The 19,921-nt window shown below is 40.2% G+C and overlaps 1 protein-coding gene across 3 annotated transcripts in view; it reads right to left on the bottom strand.

Annotated features, from left to right (window-relative positions):
- Window positions 1-19,921, bottom strand: part of ZNF532 (zinc finger protein 532) — a 137,744-nt gene that overhangs the window by 84,467 nt on the left and 33,356 nt on the right. For 2 of the 3 annotated variants that reach the window (XM_075066885.1, XM_075066887.1), the window contains exon 3: window positions 8,760-8,921. The exons of the other annotated variant lie outside the window; for it this stretch is intronic. The gene's annotated coding sequence lies outside the window, so the exon portion shown is untranslated. The remainder of the gene's footprint in view (window positions 1-8,759; window positions 8,922-19,921) is intronic. 3 annotated transcript variants of the gene reach the window in all.

Below are 19,921 nucleotides of genomic sequence, written 5' to 3'. Positions count from 1 at the left end.
CCACATGCTTAGGGTTTAGCTGATCGCCATATTTTGGGTCGGGAAGGAATTTTCCTCCGGGGCAGATTGGCAGAGGCCCTGGAGTTTTTTCGCCTTCCTCTGGGGCATGGGTCACTTGCTGGTGGATTCTCTGCAGCTTGAGGTCTTCAAACCACAATCTGAAGACTTCAATAACTCAGACATAGGTTAGGAGTTTGTTATAGAAGTGGATGGGTAGGATTCGATGGCCTGCATTGTGCAGGAGGTCAGACTAGATGATCATATTGGTCCCTTCTGACCCTAAAGTCTATGAGTGAGTCTATGAGTCGATTGACCTCATTTGTAAAGTAATGATATTTGGGAAGACAAGCCAGTTTTCGCTAATGAAAATAGAACATTTTTGGCTATAAGGAAGCAGACCTGGAGATTGTAACAAGCAGCAAAAGCTTTTTAATCTCAGGGTTTGTCCTGGGAGCTTCAGATGGACAAAAGTTCAACTACAGCCTTTAGAATATCGAGTGCTGCGGATAGATCTGCCTTGTGCAAATTCATAAGCACCTGAGAAGACTCTTGGCTAAGGCCTTGTCTATCTAGAGGAAACTTACTAGCACAGCTATTCTGAAATACTAATACCCACGCTGACACTCTATTCCAGAATAAAAGTGATTTAACCTGGAATAACTACTCTGCTTCCAAAATACTTGGAAGCAAAGTACTTACTTCAGAATAAAGTCATATTTATTTCAGAACACTGTGTCTACACAGGGATTTTCCATTATAGCTGTCTGTCAATTTCCCCATGCGCACAAGTCCTAACTCTCTGAAAACCTGATATGAAAGAGTCAGGAGCTTGAACTTAGTGGCATGCTTACTTCCTGTGCAGGATAGGAAGAGGGCTCTGCTTGCTACCATTAAAGCAGCTGTCTGACAGGATAAAATTAAAAAAGAGTTCTGGGTCCTGTCACATATAGTTAACAAGAGCAGTGATGGATCAGACAATGCTACCACATCTGCAGGAGGGGTCAGGCCATTGGCTCCCACCTGAGACAGAACGAAGTACTAGTGACATTTTTACTGCTCGTGCTCCAGTGCTTTGATGAGCACATGGTATGCAGAACAAGCTGCTACTTACTGAATGAGGGCTCTCTGGCCATAACTTCAGCATCTTGTACTATTAGCGAGTATCATCCATGTATCACTAGGGGAAATCACACATTCCTCTTTATTTCTACTAACCAGAAATCTTCACTCGCTACTCACTTAACTCCTTCCATGAATACATATACCTGGTCTAAACGTAATACCTAGACTTCCCTTCCCATCTCAGGCCATGGTCACAGCATAGGTATTTGGGGTGGAAAGAGGAAAGAAGCTTGATTATTGAATTCTGGCCCTTGTATGTAAGGGGAACAATAAAATCGCTTTGCAGGGGCTCCAGCTTTGTTAGCGTTAACCATGAACATAATACATCACAGATAGTTAGAATACAACTAGAAGATGCCTTTGTTGGAAGAACACAGTAGTTCTCAACTATTTCACTGTCGACCCAACGAGAGAAAAACAGGATGCTGGCCACAAATTATAGGATCTCCTAAAGACCATATACACAAGTTTTGGTTTCCAGTGGAATTTTGTTTGGGGGACTGTTTTTGAAGAGGAGAAATAGGATAGGACTGTTTGGGGTTTTTTTCTTTTTTTAAAAACAATAATTCTGCATACAGGTACTACAGTATGCAGCTCTGTGACTATTCAGTAGCCTTCCTGCCTCTGTGCTGCTTACATCTGTACTGAAATATCCAAAACATGTTGTTTCACGTCTTTATCCTCAGTACTTTATTCTCCACATAATCAGCCAGTTGGGCTAGCCCATGCCTATATCTTTCATTTCTGGTATACAAGGAAGATTCAAAGGTCTGAGCCTTAGGGAATGTAAACCAGTGCAGCTCCACTGAAGTGACCTGTGCACTATATTTCTCAAACTTACCACAAAAGAGAGCTTATGTATGTGTGCAGCAATAAAAATGTAAACCAGGACAAGGCTTTTAAAAGTTTAACAGAGACCTTAGGCCCCATCCCTGCTTCAGCTGTACTGATGCTACTCACTGCTACAGTTCTCTTGGGGTATTTAACTGCAAAAGCTGAGGATTCTGCTCTTCACCTTAAATTTGACACTTAGTTCAAAATCTGCTTTTTGACACCAGTTGAGTAAAAATGGTTCAGGATCTAAAAATCAATCTATCCTAAAGCTTTAGCCACCATTAAAATCTGTTTGGCTAAACTAGTTTTAGAAACAGAGAGTAGCATTTTAGAAAAATGTCCCCCATGTAGAACAGCCCTACAAGTCTTGTGCCACATCCGGAAGAAATCATCACTACTTTGAAGAATGACAGAGGCTTCACTAATATGACAGATTATGTTCCATGGATCACTCAGAAGGGCTCCCCAGACCATAGTTTGAAAAGATGATGGGGGTGGGGGACAGGACTACATTTCAGATAATCAAGACTGAGTTGCAACAGAATTGTTTGCTTGTGACGTTTAAACATGTGTGTTCAGTTTCTGTAACTCATTTTGTGTTATCAGATGACTGGGCTCCCTTAAAAGTTTTTCAGATGTGTTGAGATGTGATTTTTACAGATGAACTGACCATCCATCCTGAGATGGGCTACAGTCTTGTTATAGTAAGTACAAGTGTTTGGGAACAAAATAATGCATGTCTAATAGCTGTGTTTGGTGCACCAATACACTGGTGATGGACACCTTCAAAAGGAAAGGCAGATAATATAAAAGTCTAAAGACCAGGGAAATTGCCATTTAGTCTGTACAGTGACTTGAGGGTCCAATCCTGCCACTTTTGAAAACCCACATGTCTACCATTCAGCTGATAGCTACAAGTATCAGGAAGGAAGTTTCCACTCACCACCCCACACACACTGCATCTAGGACTGCACCTATGTCCAGATATCTTACCGATGCTTGGGTATTTACATGCCTCTGAAACATCAAGCATAGGGCACTTCTGTAGACAGGATACTACTGGGTCTGAGGTATCTTTGGTTTGAACTAATATGGAAAACCCTATGTGTTATGAAAATCAGGAGATAACCTTGTGCAGTCCAGGAATTTAGCTGTCATATGGCAGGCAGTCATTGAGAATCACATTTGCAAGTCTACTTGTAATAGGATTTGGGTAGCCTGGGAGCATCAGCACTTCTACTGTACACCACTCTTGGTGAACCAACAACTAGCCATTCCATGGCAAGATATGGCTGACAATTTGTAACAGTGGAATTGATTGCTCAGCAGACAAACAAATGAGAGTTGCTGGAGACTTTCCCAGGGATTAAAAGGGAAGTTTTAATATAAATTAGAATTTTCATATTAAATGTTGCTAGTATTTAATCTAAGCAATAATTTTTTATTTTGTACCTGATAAACCCTGACAAAACTCTTTTTAAAAAAAGTAACCCTGAAATTCCTCACTACTAAATAAGCTCAGCCATCACCACATTACGTTTACTAGCCTGCCACCTCAGATCAGTTTAGTTGCCATGGACTTTGCAAATGCTACTGTGGAGGTAAATAATCTTTTCTTCATAGTCACAGCATAGGATTTCAGAAATTCTTTGTGCTCTGACAGAAGAGACTCTGGACATCCATGCTGGAAACAGTACACAAAGAAGTGAACGCAGCTAGAACTTTCAAGGACAGCCTTTAGTGGACCTATAATCCATGTTCCAATAGCTATTAGAAAGACAAAAGAATATTAGATACCACCATCATGTTTAAAACATAGGATTGATGTAGCCAATAATGTCAAATACAGTGCTGAGGTCAAAGAGGAAAATAATGTAGTGTAAGGGAGGCAGGATCAGAACAGTGGGAAGGAGTGACTGACCATAATAAGGAGTGTAGGTTCAATGCTAAGGAAGAGGCAGGAGATATTAAAATGGACTGAGGATGTGGTAGGAAATGATAACATTAAAGGAGAAGATCACTACTTCCTGAACTCTATTGAGAAACAGTAAGTAACACATCGTTAACTTGGGGATGAGTGGTGATTTTGTTTTGGAGGCCAAGAGTGGTATGATGGTTGTAATTTTGAGAATTAACAGTGTCTTCAAAAAAAAAGAATGGGGAATGACAGAGGTGACAATAGAGAAAACTGGGTAGAGAGAAGAAATGGTTCTCTTTGTCGGAAAGATGTCATGTGATGAGGGGAGTGGCACCAGAGAAAGAAGAACAAGTTGCTGATAGCTACAGGAGATAAGAATTAAAAGGGTTTTCACAAATATAGCAGAGAAGGGAGAATACTTCTCTTGAGAAAAAAGAACTATATAAAATGAGGACGACTAAAAATGGCAAGGCATGTGAAATCAGTTTTAACATCTGTCTTTAACAAGAAAAAAAGTTTGGAAAATTAGGAAATAATAAAGAGGTTGTAAAAAATACCTGTAAATTAGAGCTGTCAGTTAATCACAGTTAATTCATGCATAAACTAAAAAAAAATTAATCACAATTTAATCGTACTGTTAAACAACAGAATTTCAATTGAAATTTATTAAATATTTTTGGATGTTTTTCTACATTTTCAAATATATTGATTTCAATTATAACACAGAATACAAAGTGTACAGTGATCAGTTTATATTATTTTTATTACAAATATTTGCACTGTAACAATGATAAACAAAAGACAGTATTTTTCAATTCACCTCTTACAAGTACTGTAGTGCAATCTCTTCATCGTGAAAGAGCAACTTACAAATGTAGATTTTTTTTGTTACATAACTGCATTCAAAAACAAAACAATGCAAAACTTTAGCGTCTACAAGTCCACTCAGTCCTACTTCTATTTCAGCCATTTGCTAAGACAAACAAGTCTGTTTACATTTATGGGAGATAATGCTGCCCACTTCTTATTTACAATGTCACAGTGGGTCCAATGGGTCCAGTGGGTCTGAGAAAGTGAGAACAGGCATTTGCATGGGACATTTGTAGCTAGCCTTCAAAGGTATTTATGTGCCAGATATGCTTAACATACTTGTAATCAGAACTAAATATATATAAATATATATAATGTGAGCATTGTGCACTTTGTAATCTTGTAATCGAAATCAGTATACTTGAAAATGTACAAACATCCAAAAATATTTAAATAAAGATATTCTATTAACAACAGTATATTTGAAAATGTACAAAACATCCAAAAATATTTAAATAAATAATAATAAATGGTATTCTATTATTAACAGTGCAATTAATCATGCGATTAATTTCACAATTTTTTTTAATTGCACAATGAATCACAATTTTTTTTTAATTGCTTGACAGCCCTACTATGAATAAAAAGCAGGAATTAGAGTGAAAACAGGGTCGATAAAAATCAAGCTTTTTTAAAAAAAAAATATCAAATCTGGATTTTTATTTAAATGAAATGTTTTTTAAATAAACCTATTTAAAATTAATTTGCAACCAACAACCTATATTATGGCCCAAGCTTCTTATATTAAAATTGTGTAAATTAAATACAAAAAATTAACATTCAACACTGAACTGGAGGAACTGGCTAAGCTCCTGAAATCAGACTGTTGAAATGCTAAATGAACTTTTGACAGTAGTAGCCTCTTCCGCAGGAGCACAGAAAACAATGTATTTGTTTAGTCAACCAGTTCAATTCAATGATTAGTTCATTCAAACTTAAGAAACCAACTGGGATTTATTTTCCTCTTCCAATCTATGGGGGGGGGGAAAAAACTAGGTGTGAGAGGATGAGATCTACTCCTTTTAAAATCTTGAAGGACATGATGACCAAAAACAATTAGTTCAATTTATTAACTATAGACAATACTTCCTTTGTTTAATAAATTGGTTAGTTTACAATGCAAAGAAATCTTTCATAGCTTTTTTTGTTATGTATGCATCATATTTAAGGTAATTTTATTTAACAAAAAGTTTTAAAATACTGGTGTTGTGCATTTTTAATTGATCTGAATTTCTATCCAACTAGAGCTTGACAGGCTCACATGTTAAAAAATTAACCATCTGGTAAATAAGAAATGTATTATTCACCATCTTTTAACATACACAAAATGTAAAAAATAAGAATTTGAATAATATAACTTACACTTTATGTAACATCTTAATTAATATGTATAGATAGTGTATCCTCCTGGTTACCAAAAGAAGGATCAAATTTAATATGAAGGCTACATTTAGTTCCCAGTCAAAATGTTTTAACAGTTAACAAATAACGTGAATTAACCTTTCTTTAGGAAAATAACTAAAAAGTACACATTTAAAAGAGGATTAAAATGAATGATTTAAATCATGATTGAAGTAAGTGATCTGAAATTGCTTTGATGTAAATAAATTCACTTCTTAAAAATAATACACAACTGTACCTCACTAATTCATACTTTTCCAATCTGCATTTCTCGATTCAGAATAATTCACTTTCTCAGTAAAGACTGTTAGCAGAATTGTACTCAAGATTTTATTACTTTTACAAAACATACTGGTGCACTGTAGCATATAAACCAGTGTTTCTCAAACTGCGGTCGCCGCTTGTGCAGGGAAAGCCCCTGACGGGCGGGCCAGTTTGTTTACCTGCCCCCTCTGCAGGTCTGGCCGATCACGGCTTCCACTGGCTGCGATATTCGCTGCACCAGGCCAATGGGGGCTGCTGGAAGTGGTGCGGGCCGAGAGACATACTGGCCACCACTTCCAGCTGCTCCCATTGGCCTGCAGCTGCAAACCGCGGCCAGTGGGAGCCGCAAACAGCCGGACCTGTGAACAGAGCAGGTAAACAAACCGGCCCGGCCCACCAGTGGCTTTCCCTACACAAGCAGTGACCCCAGTCTGAGAAACACTGATATAAACAAACTGCACTTTTCAAGCATAAAAAGTACATTTTGAAATAACAGTAGCCTTGTTCTATTGTTTGTGCACTTAATTACAAATTTACAAAATTAATTTATTCAGAATTATAGCTGCAGCCATTAGTGCAAATTACTGAATTCCACTGTATTCAAATCTGGTGGTCCAAATGACATACATTTGTGTTACGGAAAGTATAACTTACCGAATCATTGACATTTTTTGAAAAGCCAGAGAATTAGGGAGACACTGAAGATTAGAAACACTTGTTTACCTAGTTGTCAAAAAAGATAAGAAATGTAACCCTGATAATTGAATCTGGAAAGTGTGATTTCTAACCGTAATGAAAAAAATGGACCAAATACAGTTAAACCTATAGTAATCGACCACTCAAACATCAGCACAAAAGATGGTCTCTTAAAAGAGGTAGACTTTTAATGAAGAGGGCTTAGAATTCTATTTAAAAAAAATTAATTTGGCCCTACAAAAAAAATTAAATCATATAGATGATACCAAAAATAATCTGCTTTTAAATAGGGCTGTTGATTAATCAGTTAACTCATGCAATTAACTCACAAAAATTAATCGCAATTAAAAAAATTAATTGTGATTAATCGCTATTCTAATTGCACTGTTAAACAGAATACCAATTGAAATTTATTAAATATTTTGGATGTTTTTCTACATTTTTATATATATTGTATTCTGTGTTGTAATTGAAATCAAAGTGTAATATTTTATTACAAATATTTGCACTGTACAAATAACAAAAGAACAATATTTTTAAATTCACCTCTTACAAGTACTGTAGTGCAATCTCTTTGTCCTGAAAGTGCAACTTACAAATGTACATTTTTTTTACATACACTGCACTCAAAACAAACAATGTAAAACTTCAGAGCTACAAGTCCACTCAGTCATACTTCTTCTTCAGCCAACCATTAAGACAAACAGATTGGTTTACATTAGCGGAGATAATGCTGCCCTCTTCTTATTTACAATGTCCCAGAACAGTGAAAACAGCCATTGCATGGCACTTTATAGCCAGTATTGAAAAGTATTTATGTGCCAGATATGCTAACATTCTTATGCCCGCTCATAATGTAAATAAAGTTGTTTGTCTGAGCAATAGGCTGAACAAGAAGTAGGACGATGACTTGTAGGCTCTAAATTTTACCATTGTTTATTTTTGAACGCAGTTTTTTTTTGTACATAATTCTACGTTTGTAAGTTCAACATTCATGACAAAAAGACTGCATTACAGTACTTGTATTAGTGAAGTGAAAAATACTATTTCTTCTGGAGTTTTTTTTTTTTTTTTTTTTTTACAGTGCAAATACTTGTAATCAAATATAAATATAAAGTGAGCACTATAAACTTTGTATTCTGTGTTGTAACTGAAATCAATATATTTGAAAATGTAGAAAACATCCAAAAATATTTAAATAACTGGTATTCTATTATTGTTTAACATTGTGATTAATCACAATTATTTTTTTAATTGCTTCACAGCCCTACTTTGAAAACATTTAACACAAATGCTCATACTATTGTAAAAACCGATTTTAATGTTAAAAAAGTCACCTGTAGCTGAAACACTGACTTAACTGCATGTTATCCTACACATATAATAGATGAAATAAAAACATAGTTTGTTATTTTTAACAGTTGTTTTGAATTTCAGTATAAAAATATAAAGAAATGTACAGCACCTAGTCCTAGATGACGACTAGGGTTCCTAGTCACTACTGCAATAACAATAAAATAAAATAAAATAAAAAACATAAAATTAGGCAAAGTGCAGAGCCCTGTGCGCAAACTACGGTGCCCATCCAGTTATTTCACCCACTCAGATTTCTGAGCCAATGTACAGCCTTATTGACTTCAATAGGTCTCCATACCAATGCAGATTATGCCTGTGTGGAACAGCTTGAAGGACCCAAGTCATGTGGATAAAGCGAGTTTAAGGACACTAGTTCAAAGACAGCAGTTGCCCTTAGAGAAGGTGCTGTTGTATTGGGACGAATTCCAGGCAGTTTCAAATCCATAATGAAGGGTGGTTTCTAAACAGAGATAACGGAAAATCGTAAAATGCTTGATGTAGTTATAAGTGTGGCTTTTAACACAGTCTTCACAGTAACAAGAGAAAAAATTAATAGATAACTGAACCATTAGCAATAAGCAGCAGTAAAGAAACAAGATTTTTTTTCTTTTGTTAAACAGAATTACAAAAGTTACTAAAGAGAATGCAGCTTCAGAAACGCAAAAGGCAGAAGTAGTCCCTGAGCCCGTTAAGTTTCTGGCTCCATGTTTGTTGTTATTAACATATGGATGGGAGGAATTTCCCACTTATAACCCAGTACAAAATGTATTGCAAGCTATGGACACCAACATATATCTGCTAATGCCTAGCGCTTTGGCATAAGCCCCTCCAGACACACACCACAAGGGATTCAAGGCATAGGCGCCAACTCTGTGGGTGCTCTGGGGCTAGAGCACCCACTGGGAAAAAAATGGTGGGTACTCAGCACCCACCGGCAGCTCCCTGCCCAGTTGACCTCTGCCTCTGCTCCGCCTCCTTCCGAATGTGCCATGTGCCCGCTTTTTCCCCCTAGTTCCCAGCGCTTGCGCCACGAAACATCTAATTCGCACAATTCGGGGGGGGGAATGTGGCATGCTTGGGGAAGAGGCAGGGCAGGGGTGGAGTTGGGGCGGGGACTTTGGGGAAGGGGTTGGAATGGGCGCAGGGCAGGGGTGGGGAAAGGGTGGAGTCAGGGCAGGGCCGGGGGGGTAGGAGCTCCCACCGGTGCCGGGGAAAGTTGGCACCTATGATTCAAGGAAATACAAAGAACAATGAAACAAGCATTTAAAACTAAATTTTTACTAGAAACTCACACATGCTTACAGAGATGCGCCAGGGTGTGTAAAATAAGAACCAATACTGCTTTCCCTTTTAATACACCACACTGTACAAATCAGGCATGCCACATCATAACAAGCCACCTGTAAGCAGAAAATTGTCCACTGTCGGGAAGGTTAAGTGTAGTCCATGGGTGACAAAATCAATGTCTGGAGTACAACCAGGAGTATAACCAGGAGTTTGTATGCAGTACAGAAATGTGCCAAGAAGATGAGGGAGGACGGAATGTATGTTTACGCGTAGTTCCTGGGTAGATGCATTCAGAACAGCCTATGAGTGCTGTACAGAGCTGTAGGGAGACAATCATCTATGTGGAAAATTGTGCAGCATTCTGTTAATTCCCTCATAAATTCTGATCCAATCCTGGGCACAGAAGCAGCACTTTTTCCCTGTAGTAGGGACTCCAGATAGTCAGACAAATTTCAGGGAAGGGAATATTTTCCAGGCCCTCCTCTATAGGTCAACAGCCCACTCCACTCGTACATATGCTGCTCTGTCAAGAAACACCTCTGTCTCAGACACAACTGTCTTGCCACCAGCAGCTTGGAATAAAATCCCCTTTCGCCATTCTGGGACCTCTAGGATTGGTGATGTCCTCAAGAATGTGGAAAGCCTGAAAGTATAGAGAAGGTTTACGTAGAAAGCTACACCAGCCCTTCAACAATCCCCAAAAGGTCAAGGAGCTCTGTAATTTTTCAACAAAATCATAGTAAATTGTAACTTACCATTGTCTGTGCAGTCTTTTCACTGTGATTAACTGAATTTTGTCTAAGGAGTTTCTGGGAGCTGAGGCATTCCTCTCAGAATCTACACGAGCTCAGGTTACAAAAGATCATTTTTAGCTTGTTGTTTCACGAGGCACTGAACCTCTCTGGGAAACACAAATAATAATGCGCACAGTCTGATATCTGCTTTTAGACTCTTCCAGCTCTGATGGTCCTGCAATGTCTGATGGTCCTGCCACCTCAGCAGCATAGGCCCACTCCAGCAGGCCCCTGGGATGAAGAACTGTCACAGACCAGTCCAAGCAGAAATGTTTCTGGACATTCTGGACCAACAAGCAGGTGCAGTGCCAGAGGGAGAAAGATTTGCGGCAAGTGGAAAGACACAGGCAGGCTGCAGAGCGAGAGGACAGAGTTTCAGTACATAAGGGAGGTGTGCAGCACAGTTTCCGGAGGAGGAATATAAAAGTTGAGGAAAAAAAGAAAGAGCTCAGCCGAAAAACCTGTTCGAGACCTTATGCTTTTAGCCATCAGAATACAGCCTCTTGCTGCACCTGCACCATGACCGGAGTCCCCCTCCGTGGTTCCATGTGCTGCAGACCCAGGAACACTTTGGACAATTCCATGGTTGGCTGGCCCATGCAATCAGGACTTAACAGCAGCTGGATATGGCAAATCTACCACATGCAGATCTCCAGCCCATGCTGGCCCTCCTCCTTGCATACATACAACCACTTGCTGACCTCTGCCCCTGTGAACAGCTCCACCCACCTGCTGTGGCACCAAGTGCACACTAAAGGTAGAAGAAAGGCAAAGGAGAATGGGGGGCCAGAGACACTCAACAGTAGGGTTGATAGTGCGATCAGTTCCAAACAATTTGGTTTAATATTGTGTGTTTCTAATAAATCTTCAAAAAATAAAGTTTATTTTATTAAGAAATTTTATTGGCATCGCTGCATTATATCATGTAATGTGTACTTCCAATAATAAAAGGTTATCACATAAAAAGGAACAACTCGGAAGTTGTACGCAATCATTATTTCTCAATAAATTTCTCTAAATCAAGCCATACTCTAAAATCCAGTGCTTGCTACTTCATAAGCTGTCATGATATTCATAACTACAATGCATGGCTATCAATCTCCCTGTAGCAGAGTGGATCTCTGCTCCTGCCCTGAAGGGGTTAAAAACAGCCCGGGGAAGGGGCTGGGGCTGGAGAAAGCAGCCTTTAAGCTGGGCTGATTGGGGAAGTGGCTGCAGCTGGAGGCCACGCCCCAAACTGAGCCACACGGCTGTATAAGAAGGCCAGGGGATATCATAAACAGATAGCTAAGGGTTAATGTTTCTTTTACCTGTAAAGGGTTAACAAAGGGAACCAAACACCTGACCAGAGGACCAATCAGGAAACCGGATTTTTCAAAGCTCAGGGAGGGAAGTTTTTGGGTGTGTGTCCTTTGTCTGTCTCGCCTGTCTAGTCTCTCTCGGCTCTGAGAAGGGATCTTCTATCTTCAAGCTTCTAATCTTCTGTTTCCCAGTTGTAATACAGGTATAAGACAATATAGGTTTTTATATATTGTTTTGTATTTACATGTGTGTAGTTGTTTGGAATGTTTAATGTATTTTCTTTTGAATAAGGCTGTTTATTCATTTTTCTTTTAAGCACATGACCCTGTATATTGTTACTTGATACAGAGATAATTTTTATGTCTTTTTCTTTCTTTTTATATAAAGCTTTCTTTTTAAGACCTATTGCATTTTTTCCTAGTTAAACTCACCAGGGAATTGGTGGGGAGGAAGGAAACAGGGGGGAAGGGAAAATCTCTTTGTGTCAGAGTGCAAAGCTTACCTTTGCAGGGACTCTGACTGAGGGTGAAAGAAACTTGATCTCTCTGTTTTGCAATTCAAGGAATTGAAATAGGGTGATCGTCCAGGGCCATCCAGGGAGGGGAAGCTGGAGAGGAAATAAAGAGGAGACAAGGGGAGAGGGTTATTTCCCTTTGTTTTAGACTCAGAGCATCTGAGTCTTGGGGTCCCCCAGGGAAGGTTTTGGGGAGACCAGAGTGAGGCAGGCACTGTAATTCCTGCCTGGTGGCAACACTATAAGATCCAAGCTGATAATTAAGCTTGGAGGTTCATGCAGGCACCCACTTTTGGACGCTAAGGTTCAGAATTGGGAATTATGCTTCATGACAGGGGAGCCAGAAGCAAAAAGAGTCTCTCTCTGACAGGGAGAGAGAGACAGGTCTGGCTGCTTGGGGACTCACCCAGGGGACCTAAAGGAAGGTAGGGCTGGGGAAAAAGCCTTAGCACCTGAGAAGCCCTAGGCCAGCAACTCCCCAGGCTGCAGGGCCTAATTCTAGGCCTGCAAGTTACTGGGCTTGCAGAGGGCCAGCCGGAGGGTGGGTAAAGGCAGCCAGGCCAAACCCCCTTTGCCTATGATGAGTGGCTGATACTGCAGTCTGCCCCAGGGCGTGGGGCTAGACAATGACTGGGTAGTAGCCAATACTGAGGCAAAGTGGGGATAGTGGGGTGGGGGTCCCCTAGGACAGGGGGAGACCCAGTTAAAGGGGCACCGAGGTCCAGGGAGGGGCCTGGGGCCCGCAGAGGACAGGTGGATCACCGGCCTGCAGAGGGCACTCTGTTTCTGGAATCGAGCTAATTCCCCGATGCAACCAGCAGGAGGCGCCACGGGAGTAAGTCTGCCCGTTTACCCTCCCACATACATTTCATTGCAAGATGTAAAGACTGTGCAAGCATATTAATAAATTTAGTATTCTCCCTCTTCCGTAAGTCCATGATGTGGGAGCACCGAGCATCCCTGATTTGTGTGCCTAGATGCATACTGTCCTAGCTGTGATAGGTGGACGTTCTGGTTGAGTGCACCAGTTCAGCAATCCATTACTGTAATAGTTCCATGGACAGGCACTTTGGCATCACAAGTATTATGAAGAGCACAGCAAGCCACAATAATATGGACAGCATTCATGACAAAGGCTTCCAAACGTATCTGTAAACAGTGCCACTGGGATTTCAGTCTGCCAAATACACATTTAACTGCCATTCTTCATCTGCTAAGAACGTAACTGAATGTTCTTTTTCTGGTCCCTCTGAGATCTGGATATGGTTTCATACCTAAGGCAAAAGAGGACATGTGGGGTCCCCCAGGATAACAGTGGGGGCAGTAACTCCATTTATGACAATGTCATTTGGTGGGAATAGTATCCCAGTCTACTGTAGACTCCTGACCACCAGAAAACCATGGCATCATGAACTTTTCCAGAGTAGCCCATACTACCATCCACTAATAGGCCTCTGTGGTCCACAAGGGCCTGCATAATAACGTAGAACCCTCTGCAGTTTATGTACTCACATGTTCCTTGAAGAGGGCAAACAATGGGCACATGAGTCCAGTCCATGGCCCTGGTGCAGTCTGGAAACCCCATTCTCTCAAAACCAACAGTTACTTCAGGAATATTGTTTTGGCCTGTTTGGCTCCGAAACCTCCATGAACACTTTACCCACAGCTGACTTTCCAACGCCAAACTGGTTAGTAATCGACCTTTATTAGTCTGGGTTATAAGCCAGCTTTCAGACAGTTATAGAAACCCACTTCTTGACTCGTATGACCGCACACATGCATTTGTTGTGATGCTGGAGGGTAGGGCAAGCTGCTCATAAAGCTCCAGAAATTTAACTTTTCTTTCTGCGGAAGCTCTGGACTCACTGCTGGTCATTCTGTATCTGCATGATGATGTGATCCCATTAATTTCTGCTTGTGGCTGGGCTCTAGGAATGCGTATCTACACAGACATCAACAGCTACACCAACAGCCACAAGCAGCATCAGCCAGTTCCATTTTTCCACGTCTATCCTCTTCCTCCTCCACCATAATCTGCTGCCAGAATGTCCAATGGCATCTAATGGATGCTCTGCCCATTTGCTGAAACAGGAGTGAAAGCGTAAGCAAGAGAGGCTCTTCAAATGGTGGCTCCTCCCAGTGTTACTGCTCCTGTTGCCGGGAGAATGCAGACCCAAAAGACAACTTGGCAGGATCTGTTGGGAACTTCTTGTACATGCATGGTGGACAGCCAAGTTTTCCCATGCTGCGGAATAAACCAAAGCCTAAAGCGGCCACATCTGGAGAGGGTGCTAGAAAGCCTGGGATAGTGGTTTGACTCAGGTCTGACTCAGTATTGCAGTTTGGAAGCTGGAGCCCTAGCTTTGAGGCCGAGCTCCAGACATTCTAAACCTATCTGCAGTGTGGAGACTCAAGGCCTGGGCTTCCAAACCCAAGGTTCATAGACTAACCCTGGGCTGACACTGCAGTGTAGATGTACCCTGAAGGTCAACACTGGACTGCAAATTAATCTTGGTTGTGCAGTGTGATCTGGTAGCAAAAGAGGACAGTGCATCTTTATGATAAATGTTGTAGGCTCTGTCTACATTGCCATATAGGAGTGTAATTTCCCTGCTTGTGTACACATACTTACCCTACCTCTCACTGAGCTAGCACGAGCACAAATAGCCGTGTAGCCACCATAACACTGGCAGCAACAGCGGAGGAACAGCTGAACCATGCCAAATATATACCCACTCAGGTGGGTACATACTCAGCATGGCTCAGTCATGCTTCTATGGCTGCTACTAGTCCTACTGCTATTTATACTTGGACTAGCTTCATAAGAACTAGTGTGAGCATGTGTACATGAGGAGGGGAATCACACCCTTACCTTGCAGATACAGACATAAAAGCTTCATGTAAAAAACCAGGAAGGTTAGTAGGCTCAATATGGCTTTGATACAGCAATGTGTAGAATATTAATTCAGTACTGGACCCTCATTACCAGAAAGATACAAAAAAGGTCACAGAGCAAAAATGATGACAGTCAGAAAGAATAAGAGCTTAGAGACTACCATAAAACTACTGTAAAAAGAAATGCAGAGGTGAGCCAAGATCAACAATCATGGACACCAAAATGATTTGTCTCTACCTTAACCATGTCCATCGCTCCTAGCAATTAATGTTCCAGAGGAAATTTTCTGTATACGTTTCCTAGTGCTTGCATAAAATTGGGGATTAGAGGAGAGCTAACAGACTGATGTTCAAACCAGATAAACCTAATGTTGGTAAATGCAAGACACGGCCATAAAAACTGAAAATTATATGCACATTTGCAATTTAAGGATCTTGCTAGATCCTAGGCTATTCAGATAGGAGCTGTAGCCAGATTTTCCATCTGTTATGGTAAGATGACTGACTTTCTTTCATTTGAGGATCTTGCTACAGCAATACATGCCTTTGCCACCTCAAGATTATGTTAACCGGCTGTGCTCTAAATAGAGATACATTTTGAGACCATCTAGAAACTGAAGCTAGCGAAGAATGTGGCAACCTACTTATTGGCCATGTTTCTCACTAACAGCACATAGTATCAATGCTCCCAGATGTGTTCTGGCTGCCTGCCGATTTCAGAATGGACTTTAAAAGGACTTTTTAAAAAACTTAAAGCTCTGAAGAATTTGGGAACCGACTATCTGAGATGATTTCTCTGACTAGAATAAACCTCTGCATTTTAGATCAGTGAATATGCTCAAGCCCACTCTGTTTTTAAAAAATTGGTGGGGCTTTCTGGCAGGTGGTTATTTTTTCCTGAAGCATCCTAGACTCAAGAACTTGCTCCACTCGGTCTGCCAGACCCCAACATTGATGATTATCCAGGCATGCTGAAAAGTCCATAAATGCTCAGATATTTGGGAAGGGAGCTAGCTGAGGGAGAGAATGAAGTCACAATGTATGTGGGAGTTGTTATAGGTTCATTGACAGTGGCTGTGTTGAATGGGATAATGTGAATTTTATATATTGTACTGTGTATTTTATAAATATTAAAAGTGCCTAGAGCCAAGGATAGGCTCTTCGGTTATAAATGAAAATAGACCATTTTTAAAGTTCATCCAAATCACTGAGGACATTTGTGTTTTTCATCTGGTCTTCTGTTTTCTTGGCCTTATACTGTTTCTTTAAGAATCAGAGATGGGGGATTGGAGATTTGCATCTGCAGCAATTCCACCTTTGAGGCAGCAGTTTATACCTGTATTAGGCTTGGTCAGGGAAGCTATTGCAGAATGGACAGCAGTGATCAGAAAGGAGGAATTAGGATAAGGAGAGGAATGACACCTTCATGAGCACAAATCCTACCTATTTAAATCAAGACTGGATTTTTTTAAAAGATATGCTAGAGTTCAAACAGAAGTTACTGGACTGAAGTAGTAATTATTGGGTGAGGTTCTTTGGCCAACATCCTTTAGGACTTCAACATAGATAAAAATGATAGTTAAACAGTCCCACCTAGCCTTAAGATCTATTTCTTTCTAGGCAAACACAGCCAGTTTAACAATTCTGGAACACAAAGCCATATGTAAAATGTCCATGGATGAAAATAATAAGTTAGAATTGTCATTTATCATACACCAGCAGGAAGCAAAAAGAAAGCAACTGAAGCCTTGGGTAACTTATTAGTAATATAATCATAGTGCCTTGGAACCCCTGTGAAGGACCAGGATCCCATTGTGCAAAGCGTGGTACATCCAGAATAAAAAAGCCCCTGCCCCAAACAGCTACACTGCTTCCTTTCCTTAGTGTTAAGTATAGATCTTCTCTTCATCAACTGTAAAGGAGGTAGGGGACATAAAAGCTACTGAAACATATCCACTACAGCAGATCCTTGAGACTTTGAGGACTAAAGGTATTTACAAGCTATTACTTCTGCTTATGTACAGTAGATCTGCTAGTGTGCTTGAACTCAGTGAACTCCCTTTGTAGACCAGCACTCAGTTACATTTCTATTCTGCAAGGTCTTTGCTGAATTGCGAATTAGCATGGAGTCTATACTGGTTGGCACACTAAAGGGAGGGACAACATGTTAACGGGGAACTCGCTTTCAGTACATGGCTAGAAGGAAATTGTCATGCTGCTTAGACCCCTTGGCTTTGTGCTATGTATTGTCATCCACGATTCAAGGTTGCCTTACCAGAAGGACAATGCTGATGTTCCTCAAAGAGAATATGTAAGGAGAGACACCAATTACTAGCTAACCCCTAAAAAATTCTAGAAATTTAAGAAAATATCCATTTAACTGATCTGGGGAGCTTTGGGAGGGTGGGGGGTAGGTAAAAATGTTCAGCAGTATGAAAGGTCAGGAACCAACAAGATTCTGGCTTTAGGGATATCTCCTTGATGCCTTTGCCCGATTGTAGGACTTACCCCAAACTAAAAAGAGTGACTGCTCTGGTTTTGACCCCCAGACACAGAATCCACTTTAGGAACGGAAGATGTGGTTTAAATGAAGAAAGCACTATTGACTATATCATGGGAAACAAAATTCCACTGATAAGTATCCAGCTGTTCTTTTTCCATCTCCAGTGTTTTTGATTTTATGATGCAGATTATCAAAACCACTGGTAATAAGACTATAGGCACAAAATATCTTATGCACAATTTCACAAACACAGACCTGTTTGCTTCTACAAAGAGAACCATTAAAAATGTTTTGGATAACAATTCAGTGTTAGAATATATATAGTGATTTATTTTAGGAAAATGAATGTTGTATTAGAAGGACAGCCCAGCTGGATTAAAACTAAATACTGTACTTTCGAGATACCACACAGACATTTTATTTTTATGCATTTCAAAGAAACTACAAAGTTAAAATCTGCTTAGTTTAAGATTTTATTTTAATTATACATTTTGAACTTTTTACATATGACAATATCACCATAATAAAAGTCCTCAGATAAAATACTGTGTAAGACTGAAATTTTCCAGGTCAAAACAGTAATTTTGTTGCTCCTTCACTAAGAATTCCGTTAAGTTTGCTTCCAAAGCTGAAAAATAGCTCAAAAGAACTTGCATGCTGTAACATTAGGCGTGGTTAAGGTTAAATGTTTAAACTTCACCAAAAGGGTACATAAGGCATAGTTCTAAATGTCTATCAAAAAAAGGTAGATCAATACCCAGTACAGGTGGGTAGGAATGGTGAGCCTGGATGCTTAGTGAAAAACATCAGGTAAAACAAAGTTTACTTGTATCTCATATCCAGGCTCACCCTTCCTACTATGGGTCTTTCCCATTCACTGGACTTTCAAACAGTTTGTGAACTCAACTCAGATGGGAAAAACTCACATACATGCAAGTGGCCAGTATTCTCACTTGCTGAGTGGATGAAAAGTTTGTAGTCAGAGCTTCCCTTCACCCCAGGAAAAAGCACTGCTACTACTCTTCCCTCTTTTAGGCAGGCTGTTGTTCTCAGGCATCTGGGACCAATACCTTCCCAGCTTAAATTACATTTTGGCTCTATCACAACAGCCAGGCATTTGAACCCTGATTCCTCCCTTTTATCTCAAGGTCCCTTCCTGATTATTCCTTCATCCTGGAGAGCTCTACTTCCAAGCATGATTTCTAGTAGGTGTTTTGGGATAAAATCAACAGCAATCTGCCTGCAGGCCAGACCACTGACTTCTACTCCTGCCCTGGCCTAATGTGCAGTTTGCAAAGTCCATTACAACAGGGATAAGGTGACATCCTGATTTGTCATGAAACCATGATCTCCCAAGAATGGATTATTCACAGAATATCTGCTTTCACTTTCTCCATGAATGGAGCCCAAATTAGGAGACAGATAAAAGTGAAAACCCTTCTGCCTGAGGGCTGCCACTAAGGCTACAAGTGCTTTGGTAACGATTTGTAGTGCACTTGAGAGAGCAAGTGGAACCACCCAGAATGTAAAATGGTTAAAACTATACTTAAGTCTGAAAAATATTCTGTGAGATGTGCAAACATGGCTATGTATCTCAGATTAACAGAACAGAAAACGTTTGAAGTTCAAGACCACTCATTTCTGCCTTAGAATGGAGGACAATTACCCTGAAATGCAACTTCCTTCATGTCTGCGCTCCACCAATTTTGGGATGCAGTACATAAAAACAACTTGTGTTTGGGGATACTGATTTAATTTTATAGCCTATCCATTCTTGATTATTTATTGAACCCATCTGACCAATGCGATGAGGGGCTATTTAGTATTCAAATCAGGGACTCACTCACTTCAGAGGGGGTGATACAGAATGAGATCTCTCCTAGTCCTTCCTCCTCTAGACCTGTTTGATTTCCCTCTTTTGTATTGGTTGTCTATTCTGACTACCCGGCAAAGGACTTCCTGCTTTTGTAAAAGGACTTGAAATCCCTTTCATATTACTTGAGTTACGAGAAGCGCTTTCTCAGCTTCTCTCAAAATTCAGCCACTACTTTGTCTACTGATCACTCAAAGATTTTTTCTCAGAAGTCTTCCAAAGACTGTAGAAATTCTTTAAGCCTGGATACTGGTCTTCTAGCAGAGTGCCGAAATGCTTTCAAGACACCATT

Source organism: Chelonoidis abingdonii, chromosome 6 (genome assembly GCF_003597395.2).
Source record: "Chelonoidis abingdonii isolate Lonesome George chromosome 6, CheloAbing_2.0, whole genome shotgun sequence".
Taxonomy (NCBI): domain Eukaryota; kingdom Metazoa; phylum Chordata; order Testudines; family Testudinidae; genus Chelonoidis; species Chelonoidis abingdonii.
This window is presented reverse-complemented; position numbering and strand designations above follow the sequence as displayed.